Source organism: Pleurodeles waltl, chromosome 6, assembly GCF_031143425.1.
Source record: "Pleurodeles waltl isolate 20211129_DDA chromosome 6, aPleWal1.hap1.20221129, whole genome shotgun sequence".
Classification (NCBI taxonomy): Eukaryota; Metazoa; Chordata; class Amphibia; order Caudata; family Salamandridae; genus Pleurodeles; species Pleurodeles waltl.
Window position 1 is genome coordinate 1,241,440,779 of NC_090445.1, and position 25,233 is coordinate 1,241,466,011.

At 43.0% G+C, this 25,233-nt stretch overlaps 1 protein-coding gene across 4 annotated transcripts in view; it reads right to left on the reverse strand.

Annotated features, from left to right (window-relative positions):
• LOC138300782 (cGMP-dependent protein kinase 2-like) overlaps positions 1–25,233 on the reverse strand; it is a 3,513,105-nt gene that overhangs the window by 3,073,865 nt on the left and 414,007 nt on the right. The gene's annotated exons all lie outside the window — the stretch shown is intronic.

Here is a 25,233-nt window from a genome sequence, read left to right on the forward strand (position 1 = left end):
TTCAAGTGTTTCTAGCCGTCAACTCATTCACTGTACTGAGATGCACATTTGTGGTTTGAGAACGCTCCAAAAAATGTATATAAGCAAATATTTGCTTTGACACAACATGCCAGAAATGAGAAATTATGATAGAGTATACAACACTCTGATACATGACACACATCAAGTACTATCAGTCCTTGCAGGTGGATGTAGAACCCCTGTCTAATCTTGTTTTATTTTGCCCTTTGTGATCTAGGAAGCAGGTTTTACCCAAAGCCTAATATGTTCAGTAATATGTTAATTATTTATGAGCCAGCATCCTGCTGTAATGGTAAAGGCGTGCTCTCTTTATCAACTAATTGGCTAATTGAAGAGTTAACGTGTTTTCGAGGCATCTACATTCCATGAACTGCTCAACAATGTGTTGGCTTCCATGAACAAAATAGCTATCAAACAAAAATGAATACTTATTTGTGAAATGTGCAGATGCTATAACACGCCTGACAGAGACCATAAGAAATTGGGTTGTTAGTTGACAGAGATTAGAGCCTTACTCAAGTAATAACCACACTCCTTGTAAGGATTAACCCCAATACTCACTAAATAAACCTGCCCTTACCCCTCTGGTAGCGTGGTATAAATCAGTCAGGCTTAACCTAAAGTTACTGAGTAAAGTATTTATGCAGCACTCAAACATTAATAATAAAGTGGAAACACAATCCGAGTAAAAACCCTAACCAATTAAAAAAAATTGATTAAAGTTTGATGAATAAAATGACACCAGAATGAATAAAAACCAAAAAAGTAGAACTAGAGTTATGAATTTTAAAAGTTTTAGGTAGCTATAGCACCAAGATGCGCAGGAAGTCAGTGGTGGTTACCTAGTTACCCTGGACCAGGTCAAAGTCAAAAGTTCAGGCCAACAGAGATGGAGTTGGATTTGAGAAGGGGCTCAATGGCAGCAGGTTGCTGAAGTTTCAGGCTTCAGTCAGAACTTCCATTTGGCTGCACAGTTGTCATCAGTACGAAGAGCTGGTTGATGATTGCAACTGCGTTGGTGAAAAACGCAGGGTGGTCATTGTCAACGCAGAGAGGTACGGGTGGTGAAGCCCATGGTCCTTATCCAGAAAGGTCATGTCAGCAGTCAGATGCAGGTCTTGAGTTGGCCTTGGTGAAGTCTGCTTGCGTTTGCGAGGAGACTGGGGAGGGTTCATTGCAACACAAGGAGCTCAGAATATCTGGGTTTCAACTAGAATTCAGTTCTTGCAGTTTTTGGTTTGGAGGAGTACTCACTAACACCAGCCAAGGGTCCAGGATTTGTAGGGACCCTGCTTGGGGTTTTCGACTCACTCCAGCAGAGTCCAATGGCAGGGCTCAGGCAGGTCCAGTTGATACTGGTCAGTTGGGCAGTTGCTGGGAGAGGACTCTGGAAGCTTGTTGTGTCGCTGTATCTCAAACAGGAGGTCATCCAATTGACCCCTGGAGTCAATGTTAGGATCCTGGGTTCAAGGAAAGCAGGTCCAGTCTTCTTTCAGGCTTCAGATAGCAGGACAGTCCTTCTTCTGACCCTCAACATTTCCAGCAGTGTTCTGAGGGAGCCACTTTTATCCTCAGCAACAGCCTGTGTGTGGGTCACCCCCTTTGGGTAGCCCTAACCAGTTATGGTCAGTTCCTCCCCTTTCCCTTGGTCTGGCTCCAATCTGTCTACGGTTACCAAGGGAAGGCATTTCCCAGGTGTTAGCTGCATTTGCCACTGACAGGGCTTGCACCTTCAGAAGTCAGGAAGGGTACAGTCCTTAAGATACCCTTTGACATCTACAAAGGGCAGAGTACAACTCCTCAGGCTATGCTGCTGAAGATATGACACCCTTCCCCACACCCAAGCCCCTTTGTCCCATGTCTCCAAAAAAATATAGGGTTCATCACATGAGAGCCATTAAAAATCATGTGACTTCTGACACTGGCAAAAAGGCACATTTGGTGTAGTCAGGAACAATGCAAACTTGCTAACTGTGGCTTATTCAGAATGGTGATTTAAAATACAACTTCACCATTAAAGAAGATTTTTGAATTACGATGCAAATGAGTGGAAAATTATTTCTCAATCAGCTCCCAAATTGAAGTAATCACTTATTAAGCGTAATAAGGTAACCTTTTTTTTTGTGTCCTCATAGTTTCCACTCTGGCAATTAGAGAGCAACAGGTTTGCGCCAAGGAGGGGAGACACTCCACCTCCCTTTCAGTCACCCCTCCCCGCCCGCCCCGTGATCTCCTGCCGTGTTAGGCTAAGATGATGTTAACGATATTCAGGGTTCCTTCCCCAACATCACCAGCCTTACCACACCGTCCAAAGACCGGTGGCGTCTTTTGTTGGCGCACATAATCATAGGACTCCATTTTACCATAACTCCTAAAAACCTATCGCTTGAGAACTATTCTCCCACAGTAGCCAAAACTCATCTCTTTTATTTAATGTACCGCTATGTTCCAAACAGCTCAGTTTATTAATTGACCCCACCCACTCCTGAACAGTAGGGGCAGATGAAGATACCCATTTAAGACAAATTTCTTGTCTAGCTAATAATATTAAAACAAAGAGCAAGTGGGATTGTTGCCTAGTTAGCGCCTTATTCAGATTTTCCTCACACTGCCTTCAAAGATTATCAATGGTAGGCTCACCTCCAACTCCGTGCAAATTATTCTCTTTAACACCCTCTCTACCGGGTTCCAGAAAGAGCCCAGTTTCTGACACGACCAAAACATTTGAATGTCATTCGCCTTCTCCTTACCACATCGGGGGCAATTCTTCGTAGCCTTTCCCATAGTGGTTATCCTTGCTGGTGAACAATATACCCGATGCAAGGTGAACAAATGGTTCTTCTTTAGAGGAGCTGATTTAACTATACCCCAAAGTAAAGTTATTGAGTCTTGTAAAAGATGATAAACATCCAAGGCAGGCAAAACCTCTCCCCACCTCCTCACCGGCAGGGACGTCAACTCTTCCTTTGCCTCAAATACCATCCAGTACACAGGGCCACCTCTTCTTCGAGTTGATAGTACTTGAGTTTAGAAATCTTATTACATGCTAGCTCCCTAAATCTAGGCCATGGTATCAGTAGCCCATCTTCTAAGATTTTACCCCATTTTTCCATTCCATTTCCCCGGAGGGGCACCAAAAGTTTATCTAAAAGATATTCTGGAGTTCCTGGTGAGTTCCAGATGGGAGCTGTGTTACTATAATATACAATCACTGTAAGCTCCCTAACCTGACACCATACTCTAGCGGCTGCAAACAACATTTTCAGATGTATCTTTCTGAAGTACTTTGGGTGACCAAACTTATACAAGAAATGATTGCTTGCTCTCGCAAAGAAAGATTTCATTGACCTAAAAAGGGGGGAAAAGTTTGAACTATCGTTAAGCAGAACCCTTATATTTTTTAGCTAGAACGCCAGATAATATTTAAAGAAATCTGGTGTCCGAATACCCCCAAACTCCTTCTTCTTACATGCTATAAGAGCTCCTTTTGCGGCCCATACAAATGAAGTCAAATCCTTCTGCAAATTTTTAAACCAGTTCAACTTAAATTCAAGAGGAATAGTATTAAACAAAGAAAGTAAATTTAGGTAAAATGGACATCTTTATTATATTTGACCTCCCTAAAAAAGACAAAGGGAGGCACAACCAAATCTTCAACAGCCTCCTTGTTTCTTCCCATACTCTATTAAAATTGAGCCTAGCAACCTCCTCCAAGTTAGCCATTATTTGCACCCCCAAATACCTTATCTCTTCTTTAACTAGTGGGCTGTGGTAAGTAGTATTCCAACACATAATCTGTGTTTTATCTTGGTTCACTTGGTAGCCTGCCAATCTGCCAAATTGCTCTAAAGAGGATAAAATGCTAGGGAGAGAACCCTCTATATCTTTGGTATATACCATTAGGTCATCCGTGTAAAGCGTTACTTTCTTCTCCCAGCCGTTACTTTGAAAAGGCAAAATATTTGTATTCCTTCTGATCATTAAAGCCAATGGTTCAATATATAAACCTAAAAAGGAGGGGGGGAAGCGGACAACCCTGCCGGGTCCCTCGCCTGATCTTAAAACTATTAGATAACTTGTCATTCACCAACACTCTGGCGGTTGGATTCTTATACAAGGTCTGTATTGCTCTGATAAAGACATTCCCTAGCTCATAAGCCTCCATCGTCTTCTGCAAGAAAAGCCAAATCAAAGGCCTACCCGCATCAAAAGTAAGAACCGCTAAAGAAGTATTTTCAAAACAGGCTAAATCAATTGTACCTAGTAAATCATGCGTAAGCTCATGGAGCTGGCTTCCCCTAAAAAAACCTTTCTGATCTTCATGGACCAGAGAGGTAACCACCCGCTCCAATTTTCTGGCCAAAATATGCGTATACAATTTGTTTTCCGAATTTAATAATGAAATAGGTCTATATGATTCACATTCTGCTGGGTCTTTCCTAGGCTTCAAAATAAGACTAATTATAGCTTCTTCCCTTGATTTTGGTGCCTCCATATGTGCAGAAAATAATTGATTGAATAACTCCACCATATAAGGAGCTAATTCTTCATGCAGATAAATGTATAACTCATTTGGCAGGCTATCAGGGCCTGGAGCTTTCCCTTTCTTTAGACTATTCCACCCCTCTCCTTGCCACCAGCCCCAGTCGTTTCATTGCATCTAGACTTGGGAGAAGAATCCCCTTTAGAAAGCTTGCAACCTGTTCCTCCGAAACTTGCAGGTCTTCTGTATAGAGTTTTTGAAAGAAAGACACAAAGATATCCCTTATTTCAGAGTCCTGCTCAATCCTGTAATCCTATTTCTAATAGAGACTATTTAATTCTTTGACCGATCTGTTTTTATTCTCCATGCTAACAGTTTACTGCATCCTTCTCTGTACTCGTAGTGCGAATATTGACTACTCTCCCATCTTCTCTTATTTTTAATCTCCAAAAATTGCTCTAACTTTGCTCTTCCAGTCTTCAGTTGAGAATCCCACATAGTCCGTAATTGGATATCTTCTGAGGTTGGGATGGAATTTTGTAACCGAGCAATTGCAGATTCAAGGCTTTCTAAATAATCTTTCGCCACTCTAGGTTTGCATGCGGCCAGGCTAATCAACCTGCCCCTAACATATGCCTTATATGTGTCCCAAAACACATGCGAGGAAGCGGATCCATAGTTCATTAAAAAAATAAATTCTCTAGTATCCTGCTTCAAAGCTTCCTCTACTAAATCATCCAAAAATAAAGCCTGATTCACTGTCCATCTAGGACTACCTGACTCAGCTCCATGAGTAAAATGCAATTTTACAGCCGAGTGGTCAGAAAGATGTTCTGGAGCATGACACACAAATTTTACCTTTTCACATAGACTCTTATTCACTTGGAAAAAAATGATCCTGGAGTGATGACCATACTTCTTATTATAAAAGGTAAATCCGGGGCCTTCCCCTCCCTTTTACGCTCCAAATATCAATCAGACCCAGGTCCTTAATGACTTGCTTCACCCAAAATCTAGATTTTACAGAATTAACTGTGTTCTTGGCTGTGGACTCGTCTAGCTTGGGGTCTAAAAGTACATTGAAGTCACCCCCTAATATAATGGGGTGTTCAGACATCAGCAAATGGTTATATAATTTTTTAAAAGGGACCAGGTCATTAATATTGGGGCCATAATATCCTGCTATTACTAACCTTGATCCGAATATTTAAACATCTGCACACAACCATGTCCCCTTGGGGGAAAACAGCTACTTAGCTGATTAGTAGTCACACTTTGATCAACCCACTTCCCATGCTTCAGAATTTCTTCTCATTCCTCCCGTAACAAGTTTGTTTCCTGTTAAGTTATCACTTCCTCCTGTATTCTATGCAAAAACTCAAAGATCCTCCCCCTTCTTGACCCTTAGGCCATTTACGTTCCAAGAGAGAACCTTCAACTGATTATATTTAATACCTGTCATGGATCAGCAGCCCAGAAATCCAAGAAAAGCCAGAATCAAGCATATAGTAGGACCCAAAGTTTCCGAGATTTCTTAAGAACATCAAAAATGTAGAAAGGACACATTTTTTCCCCCCAATTTGCTCCCACACCCAATTTGCAAAAAAAAGAAAACCAAAGTGACCACCCCAAAAGCAAAATACCCTGCCTCCCTACCATCCCGTCCAGGGGAACCCTTTGTTTCTTTGTTTGGGAAAAGGCGAATGGCCCCCATTTGAGCTCTCTAAAAGACAATCTGCGTAAACAACCTGAATTATTAGGGTGATGCCTTCATCTGCTCTATCAAAGTGCCAACTTCATTTGACTCCCTAATATTATATGTCATTATTCTTCCACATTAACCTTAAAGCGGCCGGAAACCTCATCTGGACCGTTGCCCCAAAGCCCGACGCTCATGCATGTACTTTCCTAGATCCCACTGCCTACCTAATGTGTTCCTGGAGACATCGGATCGTATACGGAAAGACCAGTCCCCTTTTAAGAAGCTGACAACTTTCAATGCTTCAGAAAGGATTGTTTCTTTGATAGAATATGTTGCAAAAATAACAAGAATTCTCCTCTGGGCTTTCCTGGCAGCACTTTTCTGGAAAGGGTCTCAATGTACTCTTTGGGTATCCCCCTCCAAGTTTAGGTGCCCAATTTTAGGAATATTGTCTCTGAGTAGAGAAATAACACAACTTTTAATATCAGCCCCTCCCAACCCTTCCGGAACATTCAGTAGCCTTATATTATTCCGCCTCAACCGATTTTCCAGCACTTCTAGCTTATCTTGAATAGCTTTATCTCCTGCTTTCAGCCGGGAAATCTCATTACTATTTGCACTATATACACAAACTTGCTTCTCTTGTTCCTCTACAGTTTTTTTTAGACTGGATATTCTCTCCGTCAACAAACTAATCTTGCCTTCCATTGCAATGCACACTTTAATTTTCTCCTGATTACTTTCGGAGACCTGAAACCTCTCCCTGATCTCGTTTGTTAAAGTGATCAGAAGCTGGTAGTACGATACACTAACATGGCGGCTGGCTGAAGGGCGCGGCGGGAGTTCTTGACAACCCTGCAGCTGTAGAGTGAAGTGGATCCCTTCTTTCAGAAGAAAGGCTCTCACCTGACTCCTTTCAGGGACGGCGCAGCTCCATGTGGAGAAAGCGCGGAGGAGACCCGGTAGAGACACTGGCGTGTGAAGGCAAGCGGGACAGCGGATTGTGGCGTGGTTCGGGAGGCAGCATCTGGGTGGACGTTGTTTGGAGCGTCCGCCGGGGGAGGCGCTTCTCGGCCTGCTGTGACCTCCAAGGAGCGGGGCCGCGAGAGCTGTTCTCCCACAGAGAGAGGCGGCGAGAGGAGGATGTGAGGCGATGCGGGCTCTGAGCTCGGCGGGTCAGGAGCAAAATGACGCCGCCCCTCAGTCAGAGGAAAGTGCACACGGGAGATATTGTTCTGCCCCTCTTTTTTCTGGGCAGCCCCTGAAGGAAGGTAAGGAGGCTTTTTTAATGGATAAAAGGGTGGGAGGCCACCCACAACTCTTTGGAAAACTGAAAAGAAGATTAAGGGGGAAAAAAGGCATCATTGGTATGGAAGAAAGCCAGACTGTAATTGTAATGCCGGGGAAAATGCAGTTTAGTAAGGGAGAGGGTGCTGTGTCCCAGAAGATGCTAACTGGAGTCAAGACGTCAATGCCATTAATGTTTTTTTTTAACTCTCAACCAACGCCAGTTAGTGATGCTGTAGTAGGGAAAGTGGATATAGAGGCCCCATCGACGACCGCCTCGCTAGATCATGGTTTAGAGGTGCGAGAGTTGGTGATGGGTAATGAATAGCCTCCTCTACTTGGTGGTGATTCTAATCTTTCTAGTATGCAGATGGCATTGCCGATCTCCCCTGCCTTTCTTGAACTCGTTTCTAAAGAGGAATCCCTGAGTGCACAGAAGCTTCTGATCACTTTTATAAGGTAACATTTTGTTAGTCTATGGGAGAGCTAACCTTGATACATTGAAAAATGACTTTGGGGTTTTTTCACTGCTAGGAAATGCAAAACTCAACTACACATGTCCTGCTTATTAAATAACATGCTCCCTGCCCTATGAGCTGTTATATTTTAGAGGTGAATTATAAGTATTAAAAAGAAAGGTTTGGCTTGGAAAAAGCTATAATTTGTCATCTCAAAATTTGAGGTTTAGTACTGCACTATAGGCTGCAGTGGGAGGCATGAGACATGGTTTGCAGTACTATTCTAGTTGGTGGCACAATGGGTACTGCAGTTCACTTGCAGAATTTAACTTACAGTCCATGGGAACATGAAGTACAATTTACTAGGGATGTTTAAGTACATTAAATGTACCAATTATGTGTATACCAATGTTACAATTTTGAAAGGGAGAACATATGCACTTTATTTGTTGTTAGCAGGAGTAAAGTGTGCAGAGCCCCAATGCCAAAAACGACTGTTTCAGCAAAATAAGAGTAGTGAAGGCAAAATATTTGAGGAAATACCATGCAAAAGATGTTATTTTTCAACAGACATAATGTAATTTTTATAGTTACACATGAGTTATAGCTCAATGCTTATTTTGTTATTCTGCAACCTGTAGTGAAGCAGCAAAGTAAAGTAGATGTGGACTACAGCACAACTAACAACATGGCATTGTACTAGAATACCGCAATCAAAATTATGTCTGATGGAATTATTGTACCCTGAATATCAATATCAAGGGTCGCTCTCCTGGGGACCAAATTTATTTTAGGCCATTTCTGCCCCCCTTGGGGGAAGATCAGTCTATTTTTCTTAGGCCCTTGGGGGCAGAAACCACTAAACACCAGGAATATATTTTTTTACTAATGGGGAGCGACCCCTTAGGCAAGGGTCGCTCCCCTGGGAAGCAATTTTATTTTAGGCCATTTCTGCACCCCTGGGGGCAGATCAGCCTCTTTTTCTTAGGCTAATCTGCCTCCAAGGAGTGGAGAAACCACTAGACACCAGTGATTTGTTTTTGCGCCAATTTCACGCAAGGGGAGCAGCCCCTTAGGCAAGGGTCACTCCCCTGGTGGGGCAAATTTATTTTAGGCCTTGGGTGAAGCTCGGCCTATTTTAATAATGCCGAAACCACTAGGCACCAGGGATTTTTTTTTTTTTTTTTTTCTTTTTTACAGATGGGGAGCGACCCCTTAGGCAAGGATCGCTCCCCTGTGGGGCAAATTTATTTTAGGCCATTTATGCCCTCCTTGAGGGGCAGATCGTCCTATTCTATTAGGCCGATCTGCCCCTGGGGGGGGGGCAGAAAACACTTAGGTACCAGGGATTGGTCTGAGGGTGTGTTTTGTTTGGGCGGGCAGCCCCTTGGCCAAAGGGTCGCTCCCAATGGGGACATGTTACTGTTGACCATTTCTGCCTCCCTTGGTAAGGCCCATCTTGAAAGCCCACCAGAGACCAGAGGGTGTGAGTATGGCCATACCCCACCCCAAATAAATGGGGACAAAGTGGTTCTGTCCACCGGTGGGCAGATGGGGCAATTACCCTGATCCACTCCCCAGGGGGAGAGAAAGCCTACTAGATGCCAGGGAATTAAAAAAATAAATGGTGGGCTGGGGGCTACCAACCAGTATGGGCATGGGTACGCCCCCACTCCAACTGAAGGGGGTACCAGTCTTTCAGCTCTCCCCCCGCACACTAAAAGATCTTATCCCAATGGCAAGCAAGAGGACATTTGATTATTTTGGGCTTTGGTTTTACATTTGGGCCATGAGAGCTTTTCTAACTCTCAAAATCGTTCCACTTGGAATGGTGAGGGCTGCACTTTTTGGACTTTGGGACGCTGCTATGTAGAAAAATCTACAAGACCTAGACACATCTGAAAAATAAACATCTGGGTGAGTCCAGGGTGGTGTGCTTGACATGCACCCTGTACAATGTTTTTACCTACAATGCCCTGCAAACGTCCAACTTTGCTTTAAATCACACATTTTTCCCACATTTGTGTGATGGAACCTTCCTGAATCTGCAGGAATCCACAAAATTCCTACTACCCAGCATTGTCACATCTATATCGATGAAATTCTGCCCCACTTGTCAGGCTAATTTTTTTTTTTTCAAACTGCCCTTTTGGACCCGCTTTAGCTCCCCCTCAATTTCAACACATGTGTTTGGCTCTTCCCTGTCACAGGCACTTGGCCTACCTACAGGTATGAGGGTGTGGTATCTTTTTTATCGGGTGACTGAGCGGAACATTGGGTGGTAGGAAATTTATGCTGGTGCTATGATCCCACAGGGAAATGTCAGAAAAATGTTATTTATTTTTTTAGCTACATTTGAGGTTTGCTGAGTATTCTGGGTAAGAAACCACTTGGGGTTCCACGCAAGTCACACCTCCCTGGACTCCCTTGGGTGTCCAGTTTTCAGAAATGTCTGGATTTGGTAGGTTTCCCTAGATGGCTGCTGAGTCCAGGACCAAAAACGCAGGTGCCCCCCCACAAAAATAGGTATTTTTGTATTTGATCATTTTGATGTGTCCACATAGTGTTTTGGGGCATTTCCTGTCACGGGCACTAGGCCTACCCTCACAAGTGAGGTAACATTTGTATTGGGAGACCTGGGGAAAATGCTGGGTCGAAGGAAGTTTGTGGCTTCCCTCAGATTCCAGAACCTTGCAGCACCAAAATGTGAGGAAAAAGTGTTTTTTTTGCCAAAATATTAGGCTTGCTAAGGATTCTGGGTAACAGAACCTGGTGTGAGCGCCACACGTTACCCCATCCTGGGCTCTCCTAGGTGTCTAGTTTTCAGAAATGTCCAGGGTTGCTAGGTTTTCCTAGGTGCCAGATGAGCTAGAGGCCAAAGCCCACGGCTAGGCACTTTGCAAAAAACAGGTCAGTTTTCTTTAGGAAAATGTGATGTGTCCATGTTTGGTTTTGGGGCATTTCCTGTTGCAGGCACTAGGCCTACTCACACAAGTGAGGTACCATTTTTATCTGGAGACTTGGGGGAATGCTGGGTAGAGGGAATTTTGTGGCTTCTGTCAGATTCTAGAACTTTCTATCACCGAAATGTGACGAAAAAGTATTTTTGGGCACAATTTTGAGGTTTGCAAAGGATTCTGGGTAACAGAACCTGGTGAGAGCGTCACAAGTTACCCCATCCTGGGTTCCCTTAGGTGTCTAGATTTAAAAAGTGCTCAGGTTTGGTAGGTTTTACTCCATTCTGGCTGAGCTACAGACCAAAATCCACAGGTAGACACTCTCCAAAAACACGCTAGTTGTCAATGTAAAAATGTTATATGTCCATGTTGCGTTTTGGGGCATTTCCTGTCGCAGGAACTAGTCCTATCCACACAAGTGAGGAACCATTTTTATCAGGAGAGTTGGGGGAATGTTGGGTGGAAGAAATTTGTGGCTCCTCCCGGATTCCAGAACTTTCTATCGCTGAAATGTGAGGAAAAAGTGTTTTGTTTGTCATATTTTGAGCTTTGCAAAGGACTCTGAGTAACAGAACATGGTGATAGCCCCACAAGTCACCCCATTCAGAATTTCCCTAGGTGTCTAGTTTTAAAAAATTTATAGGTTTGCTAGAGTTCCATAGGTGCCGTCTGAGCTAGAGGCCAAAATCCACAGCTAGGCACTTTAATAAAACACATCAGATTTTAATGTAAAAATGTGATGTCTCCATGTTGCGTTTCCTGTCGCAGGCACCAGGCCTACCCACGCAAGTGAGGTACCATTTTTATTGCCCCTTGTCTTTCTCAAAGCAATTTCCTTCCAAATGTAAGACAGTGTGTAAAAAATACGTCTCTTTGAGAAATGCCCTGTAATTCACATGCCAGTATGGTGACCCCGGAATTCAGAGATGTGCAAATAACCACTGCTTCTCAACACATTATTTTGTGCACCTTTTTGGAAATACAAAGGTTTCCTTGATACTTTTTTTTTCACTTTTTATATTTCACCAAATGAATTGCTGTATACCTGGTATACAATGAAAACCCATTGCAAGGTGCAGCGTCTTTATTGGCTCTGCGTACCTAGGGTTCTTGATGAACCTACAAGCCCTATATATCACCGCAAACAGAAGAGTCCAACAGACGTAACGGTATATTACTTTCAAACATCTGTCATAACTTGAAAAAGTTATAGAAGAAAATGTGAAGAGAAATGGCTCTTTTTCACACCAATTTCAATATTTCTTTATTTTAGCTGTTACTTTCTGTGGGAAACCTCGAAGGATGGGAGAAGGATCTACACAAATGACCCCTTGCTGAATTCAGAATTTTGTCTTCTATTAAAAAATGTTTAGCTGTCTGGGATCCAGCATTGGTATCACACCCATTTCTGTCACTAACTGAAGGAGGCTGAAAGCATAAAAAATTGTAAAAGTGGGGTATGTCCCAGTAAAATGCCAAAATTGTGTTAAAAAATGTAGTTTTCTGAATCAAGTCTGCCTGTTCCTGAAAGCTAAGAAGATGGTGATTTTAGCACCGAAAACCCTTTGTTGATGCCATTTTCAGGGTAAAAAAACACAAGCTTTGTTCTGATTACCTTTTTTTAATTTTTTTAAACTGTTCGCTGTATTTTGGTTAATTTCTTGGTTTCCTCCAGGTGAACCCACAAACTCTGGGTCCCTCTAGGATCAATCAATCAATCAATCAATCAATCAGTAATTTGTAGAGTGCGCTACTCACCCGCTAGGGTCTCAAGGTGTTGAGGGGTGGGGGGGGGCGTTGAAGTGCCACTGCCCGAACAGCCAGGTCTTGAGGCATTTCCTGAAGGTCAGCAGGTCCTGGGTCTGTCGTAGGTGGACGGGGAGGGAGTTTCAGATCTTGGCAGTGAGGTGGGATAACGATCTGCTGCCGGCTGTAGTTCGGTGGATGCGAGGAACAGTGGCGAGGGGGAGGTTGGCAGAGCGGAGTTGATGGTTGAGAGTGTAGAAGGTTAGTCGTTCGTTGAGGTAGACAGGGCCGGCATTGTGGAGTGCTTTGTGAGCGTGGGTGAGGAGTCTGAAGGTGATCCTCTTGTTAACGGGGAGCCCCCTAGATTCCCTAGGACTAAGTGCGAACTCACCCAAATAGCCAAAAAAAGGCCTGGCACCTAAGGGGGGAAAGGCCTGGCAACAAAGGCGTTAAGAGCAAAAGTTATAAACAAGCACCAAAATGTGATTGTAAATACCCTGTAAACATGCTTTTCATGAATTTTGTAGGAACAGCTTTTGTAAATGAGTTAGCCCATATTTTATTTGTTGAAGGGTGCATTACTCAAACACATGATAAATGCTAGGGAAACTAAATAATATATATATATTTTTTTCGATGGCAGGTGTGCTAGATTCATTTGATTTTTCTGATGTTGATAGACTCAGAAGGTCATTTAGGGCTTGCTGAAGTGTGAGAACAACCATAAATCATTGGTTGCCCACTCTCTATACTTTGGGTTCTCCGCTGTTTTTAGAGGTGGAGGAAGCACAAGATTTGCTCTGGCGTAGGCTTGGCTGGCTCTGGCTGGTGCAAACCTTTGACCAGACAGCCTGTTCTCCACTGGACCACCAGGCTGGGGAAACATCACTAGATTTCCCTGCCCAGAACACCATGCTAATCAGCACAGCCCCAGACATTTGTTAGACCTGACAGCCTAAGGGTAGACAGCCCCAACTTTCTACCCGCCTCCTTCAACTTTTCTGACACTGTTTTTGCTGGTTTTAGGACTCTGCACACTTTCCTACTGCTAACCAGTGCTTAAGTGCATAGGCTCTCTCCCTTAAACATTGGTTTATCCCCATTTCGCATATTTGATTTACTTATAAGTCCCTAGTATAGTGCACTACATGTGTCCATGGCCTATAAATTAAATGCTATGATTCGGCCTGCAGCATTGATTGCGCACCCACATACGTAGCCCCTTAACCATGTCTCAGGCCCGCCGTTGCAAGGTCTGTGTGCAGTTTAACTGCAACTTCGACTTGGCATTTAAAAGTACTCGCCAAGCCTTAAACTCCCCTGTTTCTGCATATACATGACCCCTAAGATAGGCTCTGGGTAATCCATAGGGCAGGGTGCTATGTAGGTAAATGACAGGATATATACACATGTGTTTTATATGTCCTGATAGTTGAAATCATTTTCCACTACTGTGAGGGCTGCTCCTTTGATAGACTAGCATTAGGTCTGCCCTCATATACTTTTTGAGTGGTAGATTCTGATCTGAGATGGACATATTTAGTATGGCCAGAATGGTAATGGAAAATCCAATTTATTGGTGAGGTTGAATTTTGTATTACTATTTTAGAAACTTTTTTTTTATGAATTGGAATTGTACATCATAGGTAACAACATCCCATTCCACTGTAAGATCCTTCAATTACCTAATAAGATGTGCTGCAACCAGGAATCACTTATTCTCAAAAAACCTCACAGTAGCCATTTTTGGCTGCAATTAAAATAAACTAAAAATGAGGACTGATTACTCAACAGCCAATGTTATATTTTGTGAAGGCCTCTGGGTTTTTCAAAAGTGTAAAAATGGAGCCTAAGCAATGCACTAAGATCAAGTAGGTAGGTTTCAGATGCACACCTCCTTAGTGCTATGTTTAACAATATGTTGCCAACATGCACTCATTTAAAAAAAATGTTAAACATGTCTCCTTATCAGACAACTGAAGCAAAGCTGCTGCATCCTTGCTAGAGTTGGGAGATATAATCAAAGGTAGCCAAATTCCACAGGAAGCTTGACTTTTCAATGAAAACTTGAACCAGGCTGGCTATGTTCTTGCCCATATGCCTGAAAACTGTTGCACAGAGATGGCTAGCTGTGTGCCCAGTCCTATTAAACCAAGCCTGCCCAAATATAATTTTATGGAAAATAGCTGAATACTCAACAGCATCTATATGGGATTCCACAAGAAGGTCTGTCCCTGTCAGAATGCCATATTGTTTAGTGGAAAGTGTGCATGCAGTGGGACTGATACCAGACACTTTTTGGGTTGGCTATTAAGTGAAGTGACCTCAATCCTTGAAATTGTAGGAATAGAAAGCCAACTGGGAAACCTGCCATGTGGATCTGGTGGTAATGTAAGCACTTTCACCTCATGTGGCAGTCTTCTACCTAATACTATTTCATACCCAAATGTTTCTTTATCAAGGCCTATGCAGATCCAGGAATGTTCAACTTACCACAGTGATCACCTAAAACGTTCTTTGGAGAACTTTAGTCAGCGAGCCACACCTCAGAACTCTAGCCACCCATCTCCCTGATCCATATCCTTCTAAATAGTCTCATAACCTTATAGGGATATCCAAGAGCTCGAATAACTAACCCCTGGATTCAAAAGGCATGAGCAGAGATATTTAAAAGAAATTCATTGAGTACAAATGAGAGGACATTTACTGCCTCACATTCCAAAGGAAGTATTCTGTTCAAGAACACAATTTCTGAAAGGTTGTCCTCTCAGGGATGAGAGTAAACACCATCTGGGACTGCTGCATTGCTATGGCAACCTTCAAAAGAGAGTGTCCTATCATCTCCAAAGTGTAACCCCTATCCCTGCAGCCCAAGTTTCAAGGTTAATAATCACAGTCTGCTCAGAAATGTCTCCAACATGGATGGACAACTGTACAAGCAATGATGAAGGGGAGGACTTAGGCCCTCATTCTGACCTTGGCGGTCTTTTCGCAAGACCGCTGAGTTACCGCCGCGGTAAAGACCGCCGACCGCGGCGGTATGCCGCTGCGCGTATTCCGACCGCTGGGAGCGTTCCGCCGGAATACCGCCAGCAGCCACACTGGCGGTTGGCGGGAAAGTGGAGACTGGTCAACCTCCACCGCCACGCCAGCAGAACACCGCCCCCAGAATTACGATCCACATTTCTGTGTGGCGGTCTTCTGTTGGCGGTCTTCTGTTGGCGGTCACGTCCCTATGGCTCCCGTCGCCTCCCGGAGGACCAACGCACAAGGTAAGTTGATCGTCCGTGAGGGGAGGGGGTGGGGGGTGTTGTGTGATGTGTGCGTGCATGGGGGTGTGCGTGTGAGTGTGTAGAGGGGGTGTGTGAGTGCATGCATGCGGGCGGGGATTGCTGCTGTGCCTATGGGCAATGTGTGTAGTTCGGCGGGTGCGCATGTCGGCATGTATGTGTGCGGGTATGTGTCCCCGTTGTGTATGTGTGTGTGTAGGGGGTGTGTATATGTGCATGTTGGGGGTGTGTGTATGTCGGGGTGCATGTATGTGCATGTCGGGGTGGGGGTGGGGAGGGGGTTCGTACCACCTCTGGGGGGTGGCAGGGGGGTGGAGGGTGTGGGGGGAGGACTCGGGGGGGCAGTGGGGGGTGGGGGAGACCCCTATCAGTGCCAGGGAAGGAATTCCCTGGCCCCGATAGTGCCTACCGCCATGGTTCGCATGGCGGTTCCCGAACGCCAGAAACCGCGGCGGTAAGCAGGGTCATGATAGCGTTGGCGGTCTTGGGTCGACCGCCGGACCGGAGTGCGCAGACTCCAGCCCGTCGGTCATGACCGCCGTGGCTGTCGGAGTGGGGAAGTGGCGGTCGGTCGCGGCGGGGACCGCCGCGGTCAGAATGCCATTTTTAATACCGCCGGTCTGTTCGCGGTCCGACCGCCGCCTCTCCGCCGACCGCCAAGGTCAGAATGAGGGCCTTAGTCTGGAGGGACTACACATTATTGAATTTAAAAAAACACTCCATCTACCTCAGTTAGGGACCTCTAAAACATCCTGTTCACTCTCAAATGTGATTTTCATGAAAACACACATCATTAACGTAAAGGGAAGAAATGCAGTTAGAAAGTGTCAATGCCAGGTTATTGAAACAGTGCCTATGCCCATCCTGTCACATCTGTGACCTAGGAGCAAAACCTGTTTAGCACTGCCTTGTCCCAAGAGGCAAAAAGGTCCAATTAGGATCTGTCAAGCCACTTGAAGGTTCCCTGGAAGACCTTAACAAGCAGTGAGAAGGACTTGTCGAATGCAAACCCCTGCGTACATGGTCTACATTCAGAAGGAAACAGAATGCCAGAAATGTGAGATTTGAGTCCTCCCAAACTGATAACCAGATGACAAACGTTGCTTTAATTGATGATCTTGCATCATCAGATATTCCTCAAGGGTCAACATTAGCACCTTAGCTGCTATTTTCCACTACAGCTAAGGGACTCTGCAGAAAAAGAGAAATTAACAATGGAGACCTCCTCACTCCTGCCAGTTCTGTCCATTTGGAGGAATGAATCATTTTGGTCAGGAATCTATTAGCATGAGAGTTCTGGGTACATGTTTGCTCTATCCCAATTCACTTGTTTCTGTTAGCATCACCTCCGGAGGTGCAGGATTCAGCAGGATATATCCCCTTAAATGAAAGGATGACATCAACTGAGCAGAGCTGACCAAGGGACTGTGACAACAGGTTGGTCTACCTGACTTTTTTTGTTTGGGCTGGGGTTCTAATGTCCATCAATGTGTGATCATTCAGGCAGCAGGGGTCGCTTTGGGTCAAAAGTCATGCTCCAATATGACCGCAATCCCTTCTTGATGCATGGAGGCATTCACAGGATCAAAGTTCTAAAATCAGCCATTAGGTTGCTAAATTCTGAGTCTAGTAGATCTACCTACCCCTAAATCCATCCTGAATATGCTTTAGATGAAGTCTTGGCATGTGGTGGTTACAGCTTGTACGTTTTCCTTGGCGAAGTAGCTCTTGATCCCGAAGAACTTTGCAGGCTAATGCGATACTCCTTGTTAAATGAGCGAAGTAAGGGGGTTGATTAGTCAAATGGTGAGGCTGGGGTAAAGAGATATGTCCCATTCATCAAAATCCCCAATATCTTGGCAGAATGGTTTCAAAGATCCCACCCTCCAAACACTGGTGTGTATTAACACTGAATGTTTTCTGTAAAAAAATTAGATGATCAGCTTCTTTCTTTTCTTTTTTTGTTTGCTGATGTTAGCTAAGTGATCATTTTATGAAACGCTTAGAAGTGTTAGAGTGCCACTTCAATAGATTTCCAAAGTAAGATGGCAAATATGAAAGATGCACAGTCAGTGTATTTGTGACTAAAGGTATGCAGTGTTATGTCCTGACAAAGATTTACAAATGACTTGTGAATCGAAATATGTCAATATTTTTGTTGGAATAGACAGACAGGATGAAAGAAAGAAATTGCCTTTTAACTATCTAACTTTAAAAATAAAAAAAAACATAATTAACATTTGCCTTTGATAGTAGGTCTTCCACGGTTTTGATAAAACAAAAAATAAAAAATAAGGTGAATTCAAATCTTTTTAGCGTGTCCAGAGAAATATGATTTACGAAGATGATAAAGTGGATATATAAATTATTAAGTAATCAGACGTGGAGAAAGGTATTGATTCAGTAGAACAAACTGTACACTTCAAAATGGAGTGTCAGAATGAAACAACCTTTCAGGCTAACGTGGAGCCCAAAGAGAGTATTACAGACTGATAATGTGCTCTCTTCACTGAAAGGAGAAGAAACCTATGTCAGGAACAGTGAATAGACTAAGGGAGATATGCATCCTACATATTCACAGTACTGGGAAAGTCACTTAGAAGGATGGGCAGGATTATCACATGGAGATCCTATTTTGTAGACGAAACTGACTGATGAAATTATAATTTACCATCAGGAAATGCATGAGGTTTAGGCTGAATATACAAGTCAACTTCCGCCCTCTTTCTTTCAGGCAAGGGGCTGTGCCATAATCCTTTTGTCTGTGCTGAACTGGGAAACAGCTATTACAATGCGGTCACAACCAAGCATGACTATTATCACAAATCCATTACCACGCATGTGCCTTTATCACACATGTTTTTAAAACAAATTTTGTTCTAAAGACCTGAATGGTAAAGGCATGTTTGTAGTAAAGTTTTACAGATAAGTACAGGTATACATACATATACGTATATATTCAATGAAAAAACAAAGGTTACAGAGACAATATAATTAGGAAACAGAATTTAAATAAACATAGAAATTCGTTAAAAAAAACAAATGTTACAGGGATGCTATAGTTAGGCTCACATTCTAAATGTACGAAACCATAGAAATTCACCAGTTATATTTAGAGTTACCTCAAGTAATTATAACTTGTGCCCTAAAGTAACTATAACTCGTGCCCTTGCCATGCATAGGCACACACACACACACCCAGGGTGCGGGAGAGCTGTGTGGCCCGCTCATATTTTACAATTCACCCCAGCGAGGAGGTGGTCCCAAGGGCTGTAAGGGGGGGGGCTTGTTAAGAACAAGTGCAGGAGCCGACACTTGTTTTTCAAAAAATATTTTTACAGCGGATTTGTGACCCTCATCGCGAATTTGCAGTAGCATTTAAAAAAACATGCTTTTTAGCCCTGGGTTTCTCTTTGGGAACCCAGCAGCAGAGCTAAGGGGTCAGGGTGTTCGTACCCTGGGAACTTTTGTATTTTTTACAATTTCTTTCTGGGACTCAGCTGAGGCTGAGGCCCAACATGGCTGATAACACTTCAAGGGTTTCCTTGTTGAAGTGTTGTCAGCGAATCAGGTCTCAGGCCAAGATCGGGCGGGGTCACGAATCCTTCGATTCTCTATATATATAATTTTGGATTTTCGTTAATTTCTCTAAAACTACTGAATGGAATTACACCAAAACAAAAAAGTTCACTTTCTGGACGAGGACCTACCTTTCGGCCAAATTTGGTGTGATTCCATCCAGTAGTTTTGGCACTAGCGCTGTTCAAAATCCCTATGGAAAAATAAATGGGGAAAAAGTGTTTTGGAACACACAAAAGTATCCTGACAGCAGCTGACGTGGCTGTCAAATTTGTTTGGGAAAAGTTTAATGAAGAGTTGTCAAGCGGCACCAAAGATATAGGCAAGTAAAAAACACTTTTTATATAGAAACTTGGTCCTAACTATAACTACCTAGTGGTGACTGCCATTAGGTAATATGTATGTATGGGTAGCAAGGGCATGCGTTGGGTTTAGTGTGGCAGGGGTATTGGTTTTTTGATTTTAGGGTAGGTATGGGTTTTGGGGTGGTAAGGGTTTTTAGGGTTTAGGGTGGGTATGGGTTTTTGTGTGGGCTTCATTAGGGTTTAGGGTGGGTGGGAGTTTTTAGGTGACAAGGGTATTTTTAGGTTTTATGGTAGGTGTGGGTTTTTGGGTGGCAATGATAATATACATATTTTTACAACAAAATTTGTGTGGTAAATTCATGCATGGTAAAGGCAAATGTGTGGTAAATGTTTTTGTTGTACATGCATATGTGAGTTGTGATGAAGGCATTGTAAAGGCATGAATGGTAATTGTAACTGTATTTATATAGCACTTACTACCTCTGGTGAGGCATAGAAACATCTTATCGGTGAGTAGCACGCTACTTCAGAACGCAAAAGATTAGTGGTGGATTAGTTTTTTTTTTTTTTGTCCTCATTCCACCACCCTCGCTTTGGTAGAGAGAAAGCACCTTTGGTCTATGCATCCAAGAGAGAAACCCACAATACCAATGGGCCACACCACTTGTCTTACACGTACCAAATTTTCCCCCATATGCCATTGGCCACACCTTACTGTTTTACTCTGGCCTTGGTCCTACCAAAGCGACACCCATTTAGGTAGAGGGAGTTTAATCATTGGACTTAATTTTAGAGAAGGAGAAACAAAAAAGACAGAAAATCAACATCTAAACACACTCCAACCATATTTACCACTGGTAAACATTTTCCAAAACCACCCAAAAATCATGTCTTCTACTAAGAGAACCCGATTGTTCCATGTTACATAACCGTTTTACTGATGATTGCCAGTCCTGAACGATGGGAGGTAGTGAGTTCACCCATTTACAACATATTTCAAGTCTAGCCAAAAGCATTAATACAAACAACAAATGCTCTTGCTGCACAGTCACTTTCTGAACCGTAAGATCTGGATCACATTCCCCAAACATTACCATCAAAAGATTTATTCTTAAATTGTCACCAAAAATTGCCTTAATGATACCTCCTATATCCTCCCAGTACTTGCTCAAACTTGTTAATTGCCAGAACATATGGATATCATCTGCATTACCATCCCCACATCGCGGCCACTTTTTGGTAAATTTCCCAATGGCCGTTAATCTAGCTGGTGACCAATATACCCTATGTAATGTAAACAAATGGTTCTTCTTCATTGCCACCGATTTAATAGTAAACCACAGCTTAGAACATGACTTTTGCCATAGGGAGGTAATGTCCAAAGTAAGAAAAATCTTCCCCCATTTCAACACTGGGAGAGACAAAACATCTTCTGCTGCATCCAACTGCCCATGATACCAGAAAGCAATCTCCTTATTAATGGATGTCTGATTTAGTTTTCCCTCCCAAGGGCTCCTCCCAATTTCTCCTACTTGGCGTGACTTAGCCCAGCTAGATAATTGGAGATACTTAAACTTGGAAATTGTCTCGCCTATACACTCCTGAAATGCAGACCAAGATATTAATTCGGAACCTTCCATAATCTGCCCCCATCTTGCCACACCGTTAACTTTCAGTGGAATTGATAACTTATCCGTAAGGCATTCAGGAGTACCTGGTGAATCCCAAAGGGGGCAGAACTACAATAATAAGCTATCCCTAACACCTTACGAAATTGCATCCAGACCTTACAAGCATGTCAGGGGATCTTCAAGCGAACCTTCTTAAAGAACTTTGGATGCCCAAATTTATACAGAAAATTATCAGCTCCTTCCACAAGATGCGCTGTCAAAGCTCTCCAAACCGGCGAATAGTCTGACTTCTTATTCAGTAAAACTCTAATATTCTTTAGTTGGAAAGCCAGATAGTACCTATAAAAATCTGGGGATGCTATGCCCCCCCCACTCCTTCTTTCTACATAGCTTCTTCCATGATATCCTCACTCCCTTCGATGTCCAAACAAATGTAGATAAATCCCCCTGTAATTTTTTAAACCAGCACGACTTCAACTCCAAAGGGATAGTATTAAATAAGATTGTAAACTTTGGAAGAATACACATCTTTAAAATATTAGATCTACCAATTATAGAAAGAGGGAGGACGGCCCATGCCTTCAGAAGTTTTTTAGTTTCCATATAAGCTCTGTCAAAATTAACCCTGGCCACATCACTAAGATTAGCCGTAAACTGGATTCCCAAATATTTAATCTCCTGTTTAACTAAAGGGGAAACATAGGCCATATTCCAACACATGATTTCCGTTTTCTCGGTATTTATACTATAACCTGACATTCCACCAAACTGCTCCATTAATGTATTAATAATAGGTAGGGAACCCGCCACATCACTAGTATAAAGCATCAGATCATCCGCGTATAATGCTACTTTCTTTTCCCAACCCCCACTCAAAAAAGGGGGGATATCCCTGCAGGCCCATAGCAAAATTGCCAACGGCTCGATGTATAAATTGAAAAGCAAAGGTGACAAAGGACAACTCTGTTGAGTACCCCGACCAAACCTAAATTCTTGAGACAGCAACCCGTTAACCAAGATCCTCGCAATCGGGTATCTATATAATTCCCTGATAGCTCTAATAAAAGAAATTCCCAATCCACCTAACTCTATCACAACCTGCAAAAAAAGCCAATTAACACGATCAAATGCTTTGGCTGCATCGAAAGTCAAAACCGCCAAGGGGGCCTTCTCCTGTGAAGCCAAATCTACTACGGCAAGTAAATCATGAGTTAACTCATAAAGCTGTCTACCTTTTATAAAGCCCTTCTGATCTGGATGAACCAAATTACCTATAACTTTCCCTAATCTTCTGGAAAGAATCCCTGTATACAGCTTATAATCTGAATTTAGTAGTGAAATAAGTCTATACGATGAACATAACATTGGGTCCTTGCCTGGTTTTAACAATAAGCAGATTATAGCTTCATTCCATGATTTAGGTACTTGTGCCCCCTCTAAAAGCATAGAATTAAATAGTTCCAGTAAAATTGGTATAAGTTCCTCCCCAGCTCCTTACATAACTCATTTGGTAGACTATCAGGCCCAACTGCCTTCCCTTTCTTCAAAGCTTTTATAACTTCAGCTAGCTCTTCCCCCCTTATCTCATTACCTAGCAACTGCCTCGCTGAGTCATCCAAAACAGGGAGATGAACTTCTTTCAAAAATGCTCTAATCTGCTCCTCTGAGTTCTCCAGATTCTCCGTATATATTGCTTGAAAGAAAGACACAAAGGCCTTCTCTATTTCTGACTGCTCCATACAAGACTGACTAGCAGTATCCAATTTAATTGTTGAAATGTACCTATTTGAGTGGTCTGACTTAACCTTCCAAGCTAACACTTTGCTGCACCCTTCCCCATATTCATAATGCGCGTACCGGCTACTTTCCCATTTTAACCTATTACGGTTCTCCAGAAGGGAATCTAAATCCAGCTGTGCTTTTTCCTCTTGACGCACCAATTCCTCTAATTGCCCTTCCTTCCCTTCCCCTCGTGCATTGTGCATTAATACCTGTAAGGCACTTTTAGATGTTTCAATGCTTCTCAACTTCTCTTTCTCTTCTTGACGCCTATAGGCCGCCAAACTAATAAGTCTCCCTCTAATATATGCCTTGTAAGCGTCCCATACACACCCTAAACTAGCTGATCCACAATTCAAATCAAAATACTCTCTCGTATCTTTCTTTAGCGCCTCCACTATTGAATCATCTAGAAGTAAAGAACGATTTATTGTGCACCTAGGACCGGGACCTTCTACCCTGATACTCAAATGTAGCTTTAAGGCTGAATGATCCGAAAGGTGTGCTGGGATATGAGCAACTTTTATCACATCTCCACACAGGCTCTTATGTATTAAGAAGAAATCTATTCTAGATTTATGGCCATATTTCTTATTATAGAATGTATATCTAGATCCTTCACCCCCTTTCCAATGCCAGATATCTACCAATTCTAAATCTAACATAGCCTGCTTCACCTGTGACCGGGTTTTAGGCGAGTTAACAGTACCCCGAGGGGTAGATTTATCTAGAACAGGATCTAACAATATATTGAAATCGCCTCCTAACACCACCGGATGCCTAGCTAAAAGTAGAATATTATATAATTCTTGAAACGGTGTCGGATCATCTAAATTAGGACCATAATAACCTGCCACTGTGATCCAGTACCCATACAGACACACTTCCACCACTACCCATCTACCCCTGGAATCTACTTGCACATTGCCCACCTTAATCCTTATAGACTTTTTAAACAGAATTGTCACTCCTTTAACTACACAAGATTGAGTAGAGCACGCACTATATAACACCCATTTCATTCGCTTAAGCCAGTTCTCCCACTCTTCTCGTTGGAAATGCGTTTCCTGCAGTATAATTATCTCCTCCTCAGCCAATCTTAAATAGTCAAAAATCTTCCTCCTTCTTTGCATCACCCTTAAACCATTAACATTCCATGAGAGAATCTTCAACTGTGACCTTCCGTACTTAGCCATTTAAAAAAAAGAAAGTCTGAGCATTACCCTCCTCCCTCCTACCTAAACAAATTGTGAGGACCCTCTTATTTTTATCTTTTTGTACCCACATACCCCCACACCCAGTGCAAAACCACCCCTTCACCCAACAATCAACCACCCAACCAAACCCCCACCCAAGGGGAGCCCTCCCTACTTCTTTTAGGATAACCATCATGTTACCCCTATTTGAGCTCTCCGTCGGGCATACCTTCCCATTTCCTACTGAGACACCTTAATCTGCTCTATAAAAGTCCTAACCTCCCCCGGATCTCTCATATTGTACATTTTATTTCTCCACATAATACGTAAAGCAGCCGGAAACCTTAACTGTACTGGGGCCCCAAGAGATCGAAGCTCTTGCATGAAGTTCCCCAGTTCCCACTGCCTATCCAACGTTGCTCTAGACACATCCGTTCTTATACGAAGAGACCAGTCTCCTCTAGAGAAAGTTCCGACTTTAAGGGCTTCAGACAAGATTTTCTCCTTGATTGTATATGTAGCAAAGTTGATCAAAATCCTCCTGGGGTTTTTCCTTCCGGGTTTCTTCCTAAACGGATCCCGATGAACTCTTTGGATTTCCTCCTCCAAGTTCAAAAAAGCTAAACTCGGAATAGCCTCCCTGATCAGCTAAATCACATACCCTTTAATATCTTCCCCCTCCAAGCCCTCAGGAACGCCCAGCAGCCTAACGTTGTTCCTCCTCATATTGTTCTCCAACGACTCCAACTTATCCTGCAACATTTTCTCTCCAAGTTTTAGCTGTGAGATATCCTTAGTA